Source organism: Sus scrofa, chromosome 2 (assembly GCF_000003025.6).
Source record: "Sus scrofa isolate TJ Tabasco breed Duroc chromosome 2, Sscrofa11.1, whole genome shotgun sequence".
Taxonomy (NCBI): domain Eukaryota; kingdom Metazoa; phylum Chordata; class Mammalia; order Artiodactyla; family Suidae; genus Sus; species Sus scrofa.
Window position 1 is genome coordinate 31,574,893 of NC_010444.4, and position 19,443 is coordinate 31,594,335.

At 37.4% G+C, this 19,443-nt stretch overlaps 1 long non-coding RNA gene across 1 annotated transcript in view; it reads right to left on the bottom strand.

Moving 5' to 3' along the window:
• LOC106509388 overlaps positions 260–19,443 on the bottom strand; it is a 28,236-nt gene continuing 9,052 nt past the window's right edge. Inside the window, exon 4 of the long non-coding RNA XR_001306921.2 lies at positions 260–1,712. This is a non-coding gene — a long non-coding RNA (uncharacterized LOC106509388). The remainder of the gene's footprint in view (positions 1,713–19,443) is intronic.

The following is a 19,443-nucleotide window of genomic DNA, read 5'->3' on the forward strand; positions in this document are numbered from 1 at the left end:
ACAAAAAAAGTAGTCATGAACATTAGAAACATACCTTAATACAATACAGGCCAAAGATGACAAACCCACAGCTAACATCAGACTCAATGGTGAAAAGCTGAGAACATATCCTCTAAGATCTGGAATAAGACAAGATGCCCATTCTTACCACTTTTATTCAACACAGTATTGGAAGTCTGAGCCACAATGATGAGAGGAGAAAAAGAAATAAAAAGAATCCAAACTGGACAGGACTAACACAACACTGTAAGTCAACTATGTGCCAATATTTTCTTTTTTTAAAAAAGAAAGAATCAATACAATTCTCTTGATTGGTGCTTGAAACTAGATGTTACCATTTGCTAAATGGAGATGACTAGAGGAGAAACAAGTCTAAGTGGAAAGGAAAATCAAGAGTTTTTCATCCCAGTGGGGATAACAAGTAAGTCATTGGACACATATACTTGTAATTAAGTAGACAGGCCACAGCAGGAAATTTTTAATTTAATTTAATGACAGTTAAGACCACAGGGACAGATGAGATCACCTAGAAAAGAGCAGTATAACTGAGGAAAAGTCGAAGAACCTAGTGCTAAGAGGAAAACCAATAGTTAAAGGTTAACATAGAAGGAGTTGCAAAGAAATCAGAGAAGTGCTCTCTGAAAGGTGCCTGGAAAACCAGGAAGTGGTGGGATCACAGTAATGAAATCATGGTAATAAAATAACCATGTTGGACTGTTTTTGGAGAAGATTTTATCATCACTATGTCAAAACATGCTGAGAGATCTGTATAAAGCAGTAGAAAAATACCATTGGATTTGGGCATGGATCTGTGGCTTTTCACAGATGACTTGGCGAGGAGTGGGAAATGGAGAGGCAGGGAAGGGAGCCACACCAGAGTGCAATGAGGAGAAAATGGGACATAGGAGATGGAAATATGAAAAACCTATCAATTCTGATGTTGAAGGAGGTCAGAGAAATGGAGTAAGATCTAGAAGAAGATCTATCCAAAGAGATTTGGGGGGTGGCTTGCATGATAGGTGAGATGGAAGATATAAACACTATCAGTTCCTACTATTTACTGTGTGATTATTATGTGCCAGGTGCTCTTCTAAACGCATTCCCTGATTTTTACTTACAAAACTTCACAAAATCCCTATAAGAGAAATACTAAATACAATCCCCAGTTGCTACATGAGGGGAGTAAGACAGAGAGAGACAGAGGAAATGTGCTTCACCTACTGAAGACTGGAGCCAGTGTTTAAACCAAGGCAGTCTGTCTTTAGAGTTTATCATTTCAGTCTCTACTATGAACTGTCCCTAGCTATACTAGTCTGCGTGAGAATCAACAAGCAAACAGAGAAAAACTAAAGTTGCCAGAGAAAGAGAGTAACAGTGCAAACACAAAGTCCATAAGAAGGCAAGACTGAATGAGATCAAGGGCAAAAGAACATAGGGAGTTTCTGCTGTGGCCCAGTGGGTTAAGATTCCAACTGCGGCAGCTCAGGTCACTGTAGAGATGCAGGTTTGATCCCCAGCCTAGCACAGTAGGTTAAAGGATCTGGCATAGGTTGCAGCTGCAACTCAGTGGGTTTATCTGGGTGAGGCTTAATCAGGCACACAGGATGGAGGGATACAGGAATAAGTAAGTTAGGACTGTCATAAGTTAACCACTCCAGGGGCAGATGTTGAGATGAAGTTCAGGATGAAAGATGTTATTTAGGAATCAGCACCTGTGAAAGGAAGAGGAGGGATACAGGATTCAGTGGAGAGAGTTCATCTGAAAGGCAGACAACACAAAAAATTTGCTTAACCAGGTGAGGAGCTCTGAAGCAAATGTTTGCCATCAGGGCTTTCCCATGTGACCACTGGTAGAAAAGTCTGGGTATCTTTGTTGCTCCCATCTTGTTCAATCAATAGATAAGGGTGAGGCTCTGGCAGGGTAAGGCTTCAGGCAAGGTAATTCTGCAGTTGGGGGCCAACTTGGACGATGCTGAGAGTGGGATCCCCTGTGAAGGCACTCCCTATGCTGGTCAGTGGGTCCTTCCATCAAGGTGGATGTGGACAGCCCATCTCAACACCTATCCAAGAGCACATGGGAGAGAGAGAGAGAAATTATCACAGAATAAGGAATTCAAGACTGATAAGGAAAGAAGAACAGCTATGAGAGAATGATTCTTTTTTCCAATTATATGGAGTTTGGTGTGGAAAGGATAGCATAAAAGTTACCAAAAGAGGCTGAGCAATCCCAGCGGAGACAGATTACCCTCTGCCTTAGTTTGGAAATAATCTACAACCCAGAAGCAGTTTTAGACCCTCAGACCTACCTTTGCCTAGTGTAACCTTCCTTCACACGCCAATTTGGTTTGCTAGTCAAAGCCCCACAGAGAGATTCTGAATGCTAGAATGTTCCATATAAGACAGTTTAGATTCTGTTATGACAAGAGATGAGAGCTATCTATCTAGGTTGAAGGAAAATGTCACTTACCTAGGTTGACGTAACTGGGATCCAGGAACAAATTACATAACCTCCTCAACTATCTTTCTTTTTGATGAGGTTTATGTTTGCACCTTAATTTTTTTTTTAATGTACACAAGTTTAAGGGAGTAGGAGAAAACATTATGTTTGAGGATGATTTAATTGTGGATTTGGACTCAGAGGGCAAAGTCAGATCATAATACCAAGAAGACCTTTTACTGTCTTCCCACTTTGTGGTGGGTGATAGAATATGCGCGTCACAAGGGTATTGATCTCCTTGGACAAAAATGCAGAGGCTCCTGTTTATAGACCCCATCACCTAGTGCAATTCTGGCCCACTCTACCCCCACCATCCCTTTAACTGGAAATGTTCATGCAACACATTGTGATGTGTCACCTATTAATAAGAGGTAAAATAGGCTGTACTGCCCCCCTCTTTATTTTCTGGAAATTACATGGCTAAAAGCAATAGCTTTGGTTGCTAACAAAAGACTGTTTCATCTGACCCTGCACTAGTTTTGCACTCAGGAAAAAAAGAATTATTGTAATGACAAATTTACCAGCCCGGGCTATTAGCGGCTAAGTTTAGACTAAACTCTCTACCCTAGTTACTATGTTTGGACTCGAAAATGAAAATATTATTTCAAGAAGGAATGAAAATGCTCACCATGCCTCTCACATGGGAAAGAAAGTTGCTGAAAAGAGTTTGAATTGGTTATGAATACAATGCAATTATTCTATTGAAAACATCGGCTGGGAGAGTGTTTTTCTAAAGATAGGATCCAAATAGGCCGACACTACTTCAATGAGATTCCTCCTCCTCCCAACCCCACTCGTGCAGACTTCAACTACCCCTCATGCACATACAACCAAATGGAAGACATTTCATATTCTTAATGACTCAATCACAGGAGGACAAGTCTTGATCCCTGAGCACCTGCTCACTGCCTAGAGAAGGAAGCAGGCAGAATTAGGAGTTGGGAACACTCTTGCTGCTGCCACATTTATGGCCTTGAAGAAGCCACTTTCTCCTCTTTCAACCTGCTTTTTTTTTTCCCTGTACAGTAAAGCCCCAGCATATCTCAAACTCTCCTCATACTCCCCTTCAAATAAAACAGTAATCTCCTCGATTTTTGTTTGTGATTTTGCAGAATGAGCAAAGGGCCTATTCAACCAAGAAGGGTTGTAAAAGTCAGGCAGGCACAGGACCAACAATTTGGGGTCTTTGTTTTTTGCTGGACATGATCCAAGACACTTTGCAAACCTTAGATCTCCTTTCAGCCTCTGCCAAACCCATGGGATTGTACGTATTATCAGATGCACCAAAAGGTCAGACTGTCAGAGCACTAAACATGGAAGCTACGAGAGGCTTCAAACCCTGGGCAGGGTCACAATGATTTTATGATTCAAAGCTTCCCCAAATGTTCTCTGTCACATACACCAAACTTTCCCCTACTTATAGAGCAAATTAAGCCATGAGAACTTCACATGAGAAATTCATTCTTTTCTGTTTTAGTCTTTCCAGATATCTCCTTTGGAAATGAGACATATCAAAATTTGAAATGTAGCATATATTTAAGAATCAGCCTAAGTTGGAATTCCAACTTTGTGATAATTCACTTAAGTAATCTGAGCCCTAGAGTCCTTCCTATCTGTAAATTGAAGAGAGCAATGCTACCTTACACTTTTATGAAAATTTAACAAGCTTGTTTACGTTGTCTTTTTTTTACCTTCTCTACTTCTTTCTTATGGGCCAACATTCTAATTCTCTAACATAAATTCATTGCCAGGGTGCAATATTTGAACGTTGTGTGAGGACAAATTTCCAGTAACGAGGACATCAAATGTGGGTTATAGAAAAAGCAGCCATGTAAAAAGAGCACTAACCTGCTACCGGTTACGCGCAAAAAAGTAACATTCACCCAATCTCCCTACAGTTCAGTTGATGCCTCGACTTAACTGGTCCTAACTTGTAGACCTGGTAGTTAAGTCGACTGTGGTCAATAGGCCAAAAACAGAAGTAACTTTGTCACTGCGTCACTTTGATCCAGGGCATTTAGAAGCTGATGTGAATTTTCCATACTTCCTCTTTTCCTATCAAGGTTAAGTCCTAGACACCAGCTGTAAATATGACAGCATCATCAGAGGGTGGAGCCTCTTTCAGCCCAGGTCTCAGACTGATCAACCTCATTGAGAAATGCTCCCACCAGCTGCACCAAACATGCAAGAGGATAAGAAATAAGCTTATTTATGCCAAGTCACTGAGATTTAGGGCCCATGTGCCATAACTAACTCTATGCTATTACACTGATACTAACAGAGGTTGGTACAGGATACAGAGGGGGCAGAGATGAGGGTGTCTGCCTGGATTGTCTAATTCTACTGGGAGAATCTGCCTGGAGGGTACTCCTGTTTCAGTTTTGAAGACTCAATTGTTATGTTCACCGGGGATCCCCTTGGAGGTCTGGGAGCTAGAGGCTGTCATTCCAGGCAGAGGTTACAGCACAAGGAAAGGCACAAGCTATGAATCTGCATGACACAGAGAATCACAAGTAGTTATTTCTGGTGTGGAGTTAAGTCTTCAGTGTAGTATTTCAGGAGCAGAGCCCCAGTAAGAAGGTACATCTCATAGATATGTGCATGTCCCTTCCCCTGAGAGTAGAGGCGGAAGAGGGAAAAAAAAAAAACCAAAAACACTGATTAGATGGCATCCCAATGAAGACACTCTTCATCCTTTGTATAATTTTTTCTCAGGTTGGCCCTGGTTAAAAACAGGAAAGAGTTCATTTTCATCACTGGTATTTATTTTAGTGGATGCCAGTGTAAACTTGCAACACCCATTCATTCCCACTCCAAGTGGTTTTCAAGTTGAAGCGGCCAATTATCCAAAATGGCTTCCTAGTATGAAATGTCCATATTCCACTTGGGGCTCCCTTATTCCATAAAACTCATTTAATGCATGAGCTTAATTACATGGAAATAGATCAAGGGCCTCAGAGGTGAAAGGCTAACGAGGGCATTAAATTCTGAACCACTTAACAGCTGCCCCATCACTTGGCAGAACTGTATTTTAAAATAGTGTTTGAAATATATTTAAACTGAAATAAATAAAACATATTTTCCTGTAAATGATGCCAAGTCCTGCCAATTAAACTCAGATCTATTTAAAAAAAAATCTTTAGCTCTCAACAAATGCTGGCTGCTTTTTCCCACTAAAAGCAATTCTGAGCATTCACGCTTGCACTTTTTCCCTGTATCATTATGCCGTGTTCCTCTTGTTAATATTTAAAGCCTCTGAAACTGTTTTTCCCATATGCTTTTGGAGTAGAATGCAAAACTTAAGTTTTCCATTTTTACGAAGCTTTGTAAAAAAATAATCTCATGTGCTACTTATTAAGGGAAGATACTACTAATACCCACAGGCATGAAGGCTTCACTAAATTAACAAGAAACAAAAAGATTTGGTGGAAAGTCATTATCTTTATAACCATAACTTTCACCATTAAACATGATTAATAATAATGGCACAACAATAATCATAATTTTGAATGTGATAAACTAGGTGCTTTTCTAAGTTCTTTATATATAGTACTATTGTATTGTATACTCACAACTTCCGTACAACTATTTTTCATAGGAGGAGACTGAGTAATCAGTGATTAAAGAAACTTCCCCGAGATTTCAGAGTTTTAAGTACCTGGGCTAGAATTTGTACCTACATCCAACATTAGTTGAAATCACTATACTATTCTGTCTTTAAATTTTATAGTTAACAAACCACAAAATATATCTATTTGTTTTGAAAGAAATATCTAAAATCACAAAACATATATATATATTAGTTCAGCTGTTGAAAATTCAATTAAAAAATGACTACTGTGTGAATCATGGATATCAGTTTATAGGGTGAAATTACAAAGTAATAAAATAGAAGAACTATCTTCCCTGACTAGGAAGACTGACAGATTACTACAGGTGGCTTTAAGGACCATGAACCCAGAGCACAAAAGGCAGTATGTTTTCTCTATCCTGGTAGAGTCGGGGATCATAGCTGGAATGGAATGTACTGGGACTCAGAAATGGCTGGGCATCTCTGGTATATTGTTTGGCTAAGTCTAACGAAAGGTAAGTTTTAAGAGGTGCTTTCTATACACCACAAAGGTCAGCCACAAAAAGATGAACTCAGCGAGAAATCCATAGTTATCAGAGGAGAGAAACATATCTGACTGTAACAGCTGTTCCTCAGATTTATCTCTAAGCACAGTCTCCTCTTTATGGACTCACTGTTCTGTCCTATTGAGAATATGGGTGAGGGAAGGAGGGGGGTGGGCTTGGTATAAAAACAAGAAAGTCTTAGAGTTCCCATTGTGGTGTGGCGGAAATCAACTAGGAACCATGAGGTTGCAGGTTCAATCCCTGGCCTCGCTCAGTGGGTTAGGATCCAGCGTTGCCCATGAGCTGTGGTGTAACAGTCACAGGTGCGGCTTGAATCCTGCATGGCTGTGGCTGTGGCAAAGGCCAGCAGCTATAACTCCAATTGGATCCCTAGCCTGGGAACCTCCATATGCTATGGGTGCGGCCCCGAAAAGACAAATAAAATAAAATAAAAACAAGAAAGTCTTGTTTCATGCAAAATACCTCTCTTTAATCAACTCTCCACACTAGCCCACAACTGTGATAAAGACACACATTTTACTAACCGCCCCCCCATTTACTCTTGGGATGCAGACAACCAACATTAACAAGTCATGCTCTGGTCCTGTCAGACTTCTCCAGCATCAAGCTGCACCATTCTCTTCCTTACTCTCTGAACTTTAACCTCCTTGGATTGCATCAGATCCTGAGAAGCTCTACATTCAACCACCATGTTCAACCACCAGTTCCTTCTGCTGTGATAAGCTACTCCTCATTACCACTCTACCCATTCCATTTGACGTAGTTTTGACTGATGCTTCGAATCTCACAGTGGCCTCTTCTTCCTTTAGAATCCTTTCCATGAATACAGTTTTGTACTTGTGCATGTTGTTATTGCAATTAATTCAAGTAAGGTCTGGCCCCTCTACTAAGGTGGCTGTTTTTTGCCCACTATTTCATACTCAACACCAAACAACTTGCCTAGAATGAACCAACACTCCAAATGGATCTCAGTCCCCACAGGGTGCTACATGAATGTCTTCTAAGAGGATATGTCTCAAGTGAATGGAAGACATTCCTTCCTCTCTCACAAAAGAAAATCAGGCAGCCCAGTGATCACCTTTTGTGTACCATCAGAGCATGAGACAAGCAAGAGTTAGCCATGCCCTGCAGCCTCAAACTGAAGAATTCTGCAGATGCCATGGAGGTTCCTGGATGTGTCCACCAAATGTAGAGACACAACGGTGGGGGCCCAAGCAAGAGACAAATGGAACATCAGTGGTACCACAAGGTAACTAACCAAACTGAGATATCTTCCTGAACAAACTTGAAACACCTTCTGAGAACTCCCAAAATATAACTCTCTAAATGTTGAATGATCTAGTTTTCCTAGAGCCTCATCTATTTAAAATTTCAAGAGGAGGAACACAAGAGTCTCCCACTAATCTGAACTAAAGATATGGTCCTTTTAAAGGAAGGAAGTCAGTCACTGCTGACTCATGGCCAGAGATTAGAGTGCAGGTGCTGGCTCTTTCCTCAGAAATGACATTATTCAGGAAGGCTAGATGTTAATGTTGCTCTGGATTTCTACATTTAGCATTTGGTCCTATCTCTTGTTTTAGTATTTCTTAATTACTCTTCTATATTTATAAGCATGTTTTATAACCTCCTAAGCATCAATATTTAGAATAATATATTTATTTCTACTGATCTGGTTTTCAACTACAATCCTAAACCTTTCCATCTGTCTATTACTTGAAAACAACATTAGTTTCAATTTCAGAGTATTCCAAAGACTCAGAGGAGTTCTCTTGTGGCTAAGCGGGTTAAGGATCTAGTATTGTTACCACATTGGCTCAGGTTGTTGCTGTGGCAGGGGTTCAATCCCTGGCCCAGGAACTTCCTCAGGTCATGGGTGTGGCCAGAAAGAACAAAAAAAAACAAAGCAAAGCAAAGATTTAAGATATTATACAGATTAACCTAATTTGCTTCGGGAGTAATATGGTATGACTTCTCTCCAAAATTTTTTTTTCAAACAACATTTTCACATGTCCTTGACTGTCATTTGCTACCAAAAGGGCCAAAAAATGGGGTACTGAACTGCCAGGACTGTCTTTGCTGAGCTAAGGCAATGGGAAATCAAGTCTTCTCACTGCTTTCAGGCCCCAAGCCTTCCGTTCCTTTTCCTTATTCTGTAAATTATTAGTTAACTCCTGTTCACCTTTCAAAAGTGCTTTTATGGGCCTTTCACCTTGTGCTCATCTCTCCTACCATGTCCTTAATCCCAGCACCATCTGCTGCTCCTGAAAATCTTGCTGGCTAATATACCCAGAATGTTAATATAGTTCTAACATTCAAATACTTGGTGACTCATGACCAATCAATTTACTTTCAGCTCTTGTTCCTTTAGTTTGGAAATGACAAATTAAAAATGCATTACATGTGAATTCAGAGACAGGAACAACCTTCTGTTAGGTGTGAACAAATTTCCCTATAGTCTTATTTTCAGTGATACTCCCAACCTCTTCTTTCTCCAGCCCACTCTCCTTGTCCTCCAGTTTTTGCCAAGGACCTTTGCATTTTCTTCTCATCCTTCTCAGTTATCTATTTCACGCCATGAAGCATCTCAGCAATCTACATTTTCCGTGTAGCTCTCACTCATGAATACAATATCTGTAGGTTCCATACTGGACAGCCCCTCTGGACATGCCACAGCAATTCAAGTCAGCACCTTTAAAGTTGAATCCATCATCCCTCGTGCCACAACCAGCTAGCTCCCTTCCCACATTAGTTATTTTAGTGAGCACCACTAATGGCACCCTGGTTCTCTTAAGATTTTTTTTCCCCTATCCTCAATACACAATCAATTGCCTTTTACATTCTGCCATTTTGACATTTGCATCTTTTTCCTCCATTCTATCTCTGCTTCTCTCCAGCCACTTCCTACCTTCAGTGTTTCATCACCTCACTCCAAAATGTTTACAAGATATTCAAAAGACTTCTTCCTATACCTGTACCTACCTTGTTCAATCTACTCTTTTCGATGCATCTGGAAAAAAGTTCTCCAAAATGGAAAATATAATTTATGCCATTTTCTTGCTTAAACTCCTTTAACACCCCTGTATCACACGCACGGAAAAAAAAGCAAAAACATTAACATAGCACTCAATGCCCTTTCACATCTGACCCTTTTCTACTTCTGTAGCTTCATATCTTTCCAATCCCCTCCACCCAAGAAAAGCTTCCATCATTCTAAACAACCTTCGCTTTTCCAAACACACCATGCTTCCTCATCCCCTCTACAACCAAAATTCATTTTGTTGGGAAAACATTTGCTTTGTCTTTGTAAACCACATTCAGTGCTTGAGATCTGTCACAGGTATTGCTCCTCCCAGAAAGATTTCTCTGTTACCCCACTCTTGCCTTATGCCTGTTTCTCTTCTACCACAGGACCAAGCATAAGTTATTATATTTTCTCACACACATTAGAATCATCTGTGCATGTGTCTGAATCTGAATTGCAGAACATCATCTATCATTTCAAATGCCGTGGCTTAAACTGTCTTTAAGTATTTACTAATGACAGCAATAAGTGTATTAGCTCCTCAAATCTAATTTATGAATTATCTGCTGTCCTTGTGTATTAACTGGGAAGGCTTTCTCCCTCTGTTGGCAGTCCAGTGACTTTCTAACTTTCTCGACCTCTGTGTTCTACTATGCTTAGTCATAAGGTGGGTTTTGGTGGGCTTAATGGCTTTCTGGATATATATCAAAAAAAAAAAAAAAAAAAGCTATCTTCTTCTTCCAGAGAAAAACATGAATTTAAGTTCTGCTCTTTTATGTCAACATTAAGTATTCTTCATGATCACTACTGTTTGGCTACCTCCTACTCATTATTCAGAAATGCTGCTATTGACACATGTAACTTCCCTTAGGAGGAAGTCTTTTTGATATTTGCATGTCTTTTATCATGAAGTGCCTCAACTTTTTCAAAGTACTAACTACTAAATTTAAAAAAATAATCAATAAAATAATCAATTAATATAGGCACTTAATGAATTACCAAATAAATGATCTTGCCTTGATTTAACTTAACACAATTTTAAAATAATTCTCAATTATCCAATATAAATTAATAGTGTCTAAAAGGACTTTCATGCATTTTAATAGGTGTAGAAACATATGAGGTCTTTAGGCACCCTTCAATGATGCTACCTGAGAGTATCATTTTTACACTCTGATAATAAAGCTCAATCTGTTTAAGGATCACTTTGGTTCAAGTCAATTTCATCTATGTGACCAAAAAAATCATCTTTTGCTCTCCCTTTGGGAATGCATTTATTAAAGATAAGTATATCAGAGTCAGGATACATAGTTTGTTCAACATGTTTTTTGTTTAAAGGGAGTTTATCCCTTCAGTAATACTGTGATCCAATATGACTCTACGGTAAATGCTTAATGTTGTACAGACTCTTACTTGTGCTTGAGAAGGACAAACTCTCAAATGCTAATTACATACATTTCCTGCGGTCTTAGGAAAAATTCTTATACACAGTGAGAGAATCTAAAAATGGTATTCGTTCACTGTCCACCACCAAAAACCCAAAACAAAATAACTATGATTTTTGAAACAGTATCTCAATAACTTCTCTCTCAAAACATTTTTTCCCTTGTCTAAGCTTTGAAGAAACCAACCTTCAGAAGGACACTAACATAATTAATTAATGTGTTAATAATTTTCCCAATCTCCTATTTTTTTCTGGTGACATTATACAGCCAACTGAGGGAAAATTCCCTTTCAAAGAATGTAGGTCACCACAGATTTTTACATAAAAGGGAGAATTCTCTTCCTTTTTATGCTCATAAAACAGAATACGTAGTTTTCTGTAATCCATTGTCAAGACAGTGAGAATGGATGGAAATAAAAGTGGGCAGTATCTTGAAATATTAAGACTGTGGGCTTTGGAGTCAAAAAAATGGATTTAAACTAGGGTTTTGATACTTATTAGTTTTAAAACCTTTGACAGTTACTTAACTTTCTGAATTTCTTCTATGAAATGAAGAGATGACAGCACATATACAATCCTTAAAATGTTTTGTCTTTAAGGATTTTTTGAAATGATTTGTATAAAGCACAAAATGCAGTGCCTGGTAGGTACCAAATGCTCATTAACTGATAGGTGGCAATTCTTCAAGGAGAGATTTTGTTCAGGTATCAGCTGTGTTGGAATGCTACTGTTATCTTGTCCTTTCCACTACTGTAACATTCCTTTCTAAATTATTGTAGCTGCATCAGTAAAATAGCCAAGGGCTTATGCCATCTCTAAAATGAATTTTTCCCCCAAATAAGCCTGGAGCACACAAAATGACTAGAAATTTATAATTTCAAAGTCATTCTTGTCCCCCTCCTCCAAGGAATTTAGGCAAGAGGAGGAAATTAACCCTGATTTATAGTATATTTGCTCAAAGAATAATATTCTCATATCTCAATTTTGGGGTCAGACACAAAGTGGAGTAGGTTATATAAATCTGAATTAAAAAGCAAAGTTTGTAAAGCCTCCAGTGATTTCCTGAGAAACCAGACAGCATAACTTCATTAAGGATGGAAATGAAGCTCCTTGATCCCGCTGCTTCAGAAAATGTACTTTCAGGACACAAAAAGGAAAAGCAAGAGAGAAACAAACATGCATAGAAGAAAAAGAAGAGGGGAAGAGAGAAATAGAGTAGTGGGATAGAGAGCGAAATAAGGCCTGCCACTCTCAACAGTGGCCTTTGCTCTATGGCCAGAAGAACTGCACCACTTCTGCAAAAGATCTAAGAAGCTCAGAGTCATCACACATAGAAAAACAGCTGAGTTTGGAACTGCCCTCTAGTTGAAGCATTAGCACATCTCAAATGGTTGAGTGTTATCATCAGATGCCACTAATGGAAAGCCATTTTACACACACACTAAATTCTACTTAATATAGCAATGCATCAATTCCAGACTCACTTACATTGAAGTATTTTAGGGGTTAGAAATCTACTTTGGATTTATAGTGGGAAAATGATCTAAAAAACAAAACAGAACAAAAAACTAACTTTCAGTCTGCAGTATATTAACTACCTGTGGGCAATCCATGATAACTTGGTACATACTAGTTATGTCCTTACCTTTAGCTGGAAAAACCAGCCATGTCAAATAAGTAAAGTTGACATGTCCTTACCTTTAGCTGGAAAAACCAGCCATGTCAAGTAAGTAAAGTTGACAGTCACCTCATTGGTGTAATATGCAATCACCTAAAATATTCCTCAATCCCATGAGCCCTGTGATATACCCAATCACAGTGTCTAAAACCCCCCCATCTGAAGAGTTGTTCAAAGATACATGTCTTCGAAGTCTACCTATTCTAACTCCACTGTGTTCTCTCCAAAGCCAGTGACAGATGATGGAACACCTTGCTGAAATTCATTTATCTATTCATACAAGTGTCTATTCTTTGATGTATACCAGGATCATTTTATGTGAGTAGGGATAGAATAATTAGAAAAAGGTCTGGCCCCTGTATTCAAAGAGTTGACAGTAGGTTACCCATCCCAAGAAATTCAAGTGATATTACTGAAAGAATGACTATTTTCAGGATAGGCACTTGAGAATATGATGAGAGAAGGAAGAAAAATATAACAGTAACAAAAGAAGCAAAAATGATTTGAGGAATTTGTAAACACATTTTTGCATGGTTTTAACATGTCTGAACATTAGCCACATGAGACTTAATCTAGAAAGTGCTCAAGTGTATAATCCACAGGTTAATTTTTTATCAACACTATGAATGTCTGTTATTCTTGGGTCTATGACTTCATTGTAAGTTTAAATACAATGCCCATATTTATTTCTATTTATAAAAATGTAAGCATATTGAAAATATATTTTAATAGACCCATATATGCACATACCAGAGATTATGTTAAATGTTAACATTTCACCCTATCTTTTTTCTCTCATCCTCTTTCTCTCCTTAAAGAAGTACAGTTACAGGAGTTCCTGTCGTGGTGCAGTGGTTAATGAATCCAACTAGGAACCATGGGGTTACAGGTTCGACCCCTGGCCTTGCTCAGTGGGTTAAGGATCCAGCGTTGACGTGAGCTGTGGTGTAGGTCACAGACGCAGCTCAGATCCCACGTTGCCGTGGCTCTGGTGTAGGCCAGCGACTACAACTCCGATTCGACCCCTAGCCTGGGAACCTCCATGTGCCGCAGGAATGGCCCAAGAAAATGGCAAAAAGACAAAAAAAAAGAAAGAAAAGAAATACAGTTACAGCTAAAGACACCCTCTTTTACACCTCATTTTGCCCTCTCTTTCTCAAGAATAACCAATTTTCTGATGTTATTTCATTTATTTACTCATTCAAGAAATATTTAATGAATCCCTACTATGTGCCAGACATTATTCCAGGTATTTGGAATACATCCTTAAACTAAAGAAATAAATACCACTGATCTTCCACAGCTTGTTTAGAAGGGTGACAGGGTCAACAAACATAATTAATTTACAAGTACATTTTACATTAAATGAAAGACGGACTAATACTATGGAAAAGTGAAATAATACAGAAGAATAAGGAAGATCCAGAGCTGGGGGGGGGGCGGTGGCAATTTGAATTTAAGGATGATATGAGAGAAACAATTTGAAAGAGGTGAAAGAGAAAGGAAGTGAGCTATTTGGAGGAAATACTTTCCAACATAAGGGCCCAAAGTACACTCCCACCAGCAATGCATAAGAGTTCACATTTTCCTACACCCAATTATAAACATTTTCAGTTCCCAATTTTTGCTAATCTCTTGAGTGAGAAATTTTTTAATGTCCATTTCCTTTATTACTAATGATGTTGACCATTATTTAATATATATGTGACTGTTTTAGGTTCCTTCCCCGTAAACTGCAGGTTTCTTTTTTCTTTTTTTTTTTTTTTTTTCCAACTTTTGTATTGTAGTGGTTAATCTTTTTTAAATTGATTTCTGGAAGTTCTCTATAAAATCTATAAAACTATTTCTCAGTCATATGGGTTTGGAATATCTAATATCTAATGGCTTTTTTCATTTTATTTAGTTTTTCTGTTTTTCAGACAAATTTTTTCATTTTAATATGATTAAATTGATCATCCTATTTGTTATATTTTGTATATAAATATATGTAAACATGGGTATATATTTTAATACATTCTTTCCTAATCTAATGTCATAAAAGGTTTCTCTGATTTTTCTCAAGATTTTAAACTTTTGTTTTTCTGTTTTAGGTCTCAAATCCCCACTCAAAATTTATTTTATTTTATTGTATATTATGATATAGAGATCTAATTTACAGTTTATAAGTGAAGAGCAAACTTATGCTTATTTATTTATTGAAAAGCTTATTATTTCATCATTGATAGTTATCTCCTCTGTCACATACTAAGTTCACTCATCATTTAAATGAAATCTTTTATTTCCTTGTCTTTTGGCCAATATTATATTTTAAAGATCTATCCACATTGTTAACTAAAGTAGTTGTTTGTTTTCTGTCACTGCTTTATGGTATTTTCAAGAATGATGATACTACAATATATTTATCCAGTCTATTTTGATGGACTTTAGCATCATTCCCACTTTCTGTTTACTACAAATAATTCTGCTATTTTGAACATTCTTGTACACCCCCTATGTTGCATATGTGTGAATATTTACCTAAGAGTAGAACTGCTAGTTTGTAAGATATGGAGCTGTTCAACTTTATTAGGTACTACCAGTTTTTCAAAATAATGACATGGTTACACTTCCCATAGCAGTGTATCACAGACTCAGATATTCCACATTTTCATCAACACAATATAGTTACAACTATTTTTAAAAGACTATTGAAAGAAATTTTAAAAGATCTAACTAAACAGAAAAACACCCCATCTTTATGTATCAGAAGACTTAATACAATTAAGATGGCAACATTTCCATTATTGATCTACAGAATCAATGCAATCCCTATCACAGCTCCAGGTAACTCCTTTGAAGAAATTGACAAGTTGATGCTAAAATTTATACAAAAACTCAAAGAACCTAGAAGAGACAAAACAATCTTGAAAAAGAACAACAAACTGGATGATTCACTCTTTCCATTTCAAAACTCAACAGTACAGTACTGTTATAGGAACAGATAAGGACCAATAGGATATAAGCATAAGTATAGAAATTAACCCATATCCCTATGGCCACTTGACTTTCAACAAAGGTGCCAACCTCATCCAATGGGGAACAGTCTTATAAAACAAATTATACTGGGAAAACTGTACAACCACATACACAGAAAATCCTAAAGATACTTCCAGAAAACCACTAGAGCTCATTAATGAATTTGGTAAAGTTGCTGGATACAAACTTAATATACAGAAATTCACTGCACTTCTATACACTAACAACAAAATATCAGAGAGAGAAATGAAAGAAACAATCCCATTTACCATCACATCAAAAATAATAAAGTTACAAGGAATAAAGCTACCTACAGAGGCAAAGTACTTGTACTCTGATAACTATTAATATGCTGATGGAAAAAAGTGACGATGACATGAATAGATGGAAAGATATACCATGTTCTTGAATTAAAAGAATCAATGTTGCTAAAATGACCATACTATCCAAGGCAATCTACAGATTCAGTGGAATCTCTATCAAACTACCAATGGCATTTTTCACAGAACTAAAACAAAAAAAATTTTTTTTAATTTGTATGGAAAGACAAAATAACCCTGACTAGCCAAAACAGTCTTGAGAAAGAACAGAGCTGGGAGAATCATAGCCCCTGACTTCATAATATACCACAAAGCTCAGTAATCAAAACAGTACAGTACTGGCACACAAACAAACATATGGATCAATGGAATAGGATAGAAAGACAGAAGTAAACCCATGCACTTATAGTCAATTAAGCTATGACAAAGGAGGCAAGAATATACAATGGAGAAACAGCGATCTCTTGAATAAGTAGTGCTCATAAGTTGAACAGCTACACATAAAAGAATGAAATTAGAACATTTTCTCACACTATATACAAAATAAACTCAAAGTAGATTAAAAACCTAAATATAAAACCAGATAATATAAAACTGCTAGAGGAAAACATAAGCAGAACATTCTTTGACATAAATTGCAGCAGCTTCTGTTTGGATCCATCTCCTAGAGTAATGGAAATAAGAACAAAAATCAACAAATGGGACTCAATTAAACTTAAAAGCTTCTGCACAGCAAAGGAAACCATAAACAAAATGAAAAGACAACTTACAGACTGGAAGAAAATATTTACAAATGATGCTACTGATAAAGGATTAGTTTCCTATATATATAAACATCATATACAGCTTAATATCAAAAAACAAAAAATCCAATCAGAAAATAGGCAGGAAATCTAAACAGACATTTCTTCAAAGAAGACATACAGATGGCCAACAGGCACATGAAAAGATGCTCAGTATCACCAATTATTAGAAAGAGGGAAATCAAAACTATAATGACATATCACCTCACTAAAAACGGCCATCATTAAAAAGTCCACGAATAATAAATGCTGGGGAGAGTGTGGAGAAAAAGGAACCCTTAGACACTGTTGGTGAAAATGTAAATTGGTATAGCCACTGTGGAGAACAATATGGATGCTCCTTAAAAAAAATTAAAAATAGAGTTACCACTTGATCTTACAATCCCATTCCTGGACATATATTCACAGAAAACTCTAAATCGAAAAGATACATGAACCCAAATGTTCACAGCAGCACTATTTCCAACAGCTAAGACATAGGAGCAACCTAAATGTTCATGGATAGATGAATGGATAAAGATGTGGTATATACACCTTGGAAAATTACCCAGCCATAAAAAGGAATGAGATAATGCAATTCTCAGCAACATGGATGGACCTAGAGGTTAACATCCTAAGAGGAGTAAATCAGACAAAGACAAGTATCATATGATATCACCTATATGCAGAATCTAAAAAAAAAAAAAAATACAAATGAACTTATTTACAAAACAGAAATAGATTTATAGACCTAGAAAATAAATTTATGGTTACCCAAGGTGGGTGGGGAGATAAATTAGGAGTTTGGAATTAACATACACATACCACTATACATAAAAGAGATAAACAAGAACCTACTCTATGGCATATTTAATATCCTATAACTTCTAATGAAGGATCTAAAAAAGAATTCATGTATATACGTCACTTAGCCATACACCTGAAACTAACACAACACTGTAAATTAACTGTACTTCAATTTTTTTTTTTTTTTGTCTTTTTTTTTGCTATTTCTTGGGCCGCCCCTGCGGCATATGGAGGTTCCCAGGCCAGAGGTCGAATCAGAGCCATAGCCACCGGCCTGCACCAGAGCCACAGCAACGTGGGATCCGAGCCACGTCTGCAACCTACACCACAGCTCACGGCAACGCCGGAGCGTTAACCCACTGAGCAAGGGCAGGGACCGAACTCGCAACCTCATGGTTCCTAGTCGGATTCATTAACCACTGCGCCATAACGGAAACTCCCTGCACTTCAATTTTAAAAAACGGTTTAAAAACGAATTATAACTTCTGAACTGAAAGATTTATATCTTTCAAAAATTGAAAATTTATAAATATCACCTATCCCATCCTCCCATTCCTTTTTATTTTTATTTTTTTAATTTTTAATTTTTTACATTTTTGTCTTTTTAGGGCCGTACCATGGCATATGGAAGTTCCCAGGCTAGGTGTGGAATCGGAGCTGCAGCTGCTGGACTGTGCCACAGCCACAGCAACATGGGATCCAAGCTGTGTCTGCGACCACAGCTCATGGCAATGCCGGATCCTTAACCCACTGAGCAAGGCTAGGGATACAACCCACATCCTCATGGATGCTAGCCAGGTTCGTTAACAACTGAACCACAACACGAACTCCCTCCCATTCCCTTTTTGATAATTTCTATGATGCATATGTTAAACACCTCATTCTGTTCCCTCTGCCTATATATTATTCTTTTATTTTTTTAATTTTGAATCTCTTACTTTCAGATAATTTCCTTGATATTATTCTAATTCATTAATCTTATTTTCAAATATGCTTACTCAATTAATTTTTAATATCAATAGCTACTTTTTCATTTCTAAAAGTTCTATGTGCTACTTTTTTCAAGTCTTTATTTTTCCTTGTAATTTTTTCTTTTCTGTTTTAAGCATTTAAACATAATTATGTCATATTCTTTTCCAGAGTATTATTCTATATCTAATTTTCATGGAGCTCCAATCTTCTATTTTGTTTTGATTTTCGAGTTTCACTCATACTGAATATGTAATAGAGAAGAACAAATTTGACTCCATACTATATTTGTTCTTTATATTTTAATTTTACTTTAACCTTTGTCCTCTTGTCACTTGTGCTTAGTCATTCTGGCTCTGCACCTTTTGCAAAAGGATGCTGCCTATAGCCTGAAATATACAAGATAGCTTATTCTTAAGGCTATGATCTTTAAGAGTATTACATTTTCAGATAAAAAGTTGCAGAACAGAGAATAACATTTGTTTTGTTGAAGGTTTACAGGAACACCATGACCTGACCTATGTGGAAAACAACAAGGATAAAGGATCCAACACTAAGAAATCTGCAACAACTAAACACATCTCTCCCTCACCTTGCCTTTAAAAGACCTTTGCTGAAGGCGTTCAAGGGAATTCAGGGCTTTGGGGGGGCACTAGCCACTCCTTTCCTTGCATAGCCCGGCAATAAACCTTTCTCTGCTCCAAACTGCAACCTGTTGGTACTATTTGGCCTCACTCTGTTTCGCACATGGACTGTTCGGTAACAAACACAC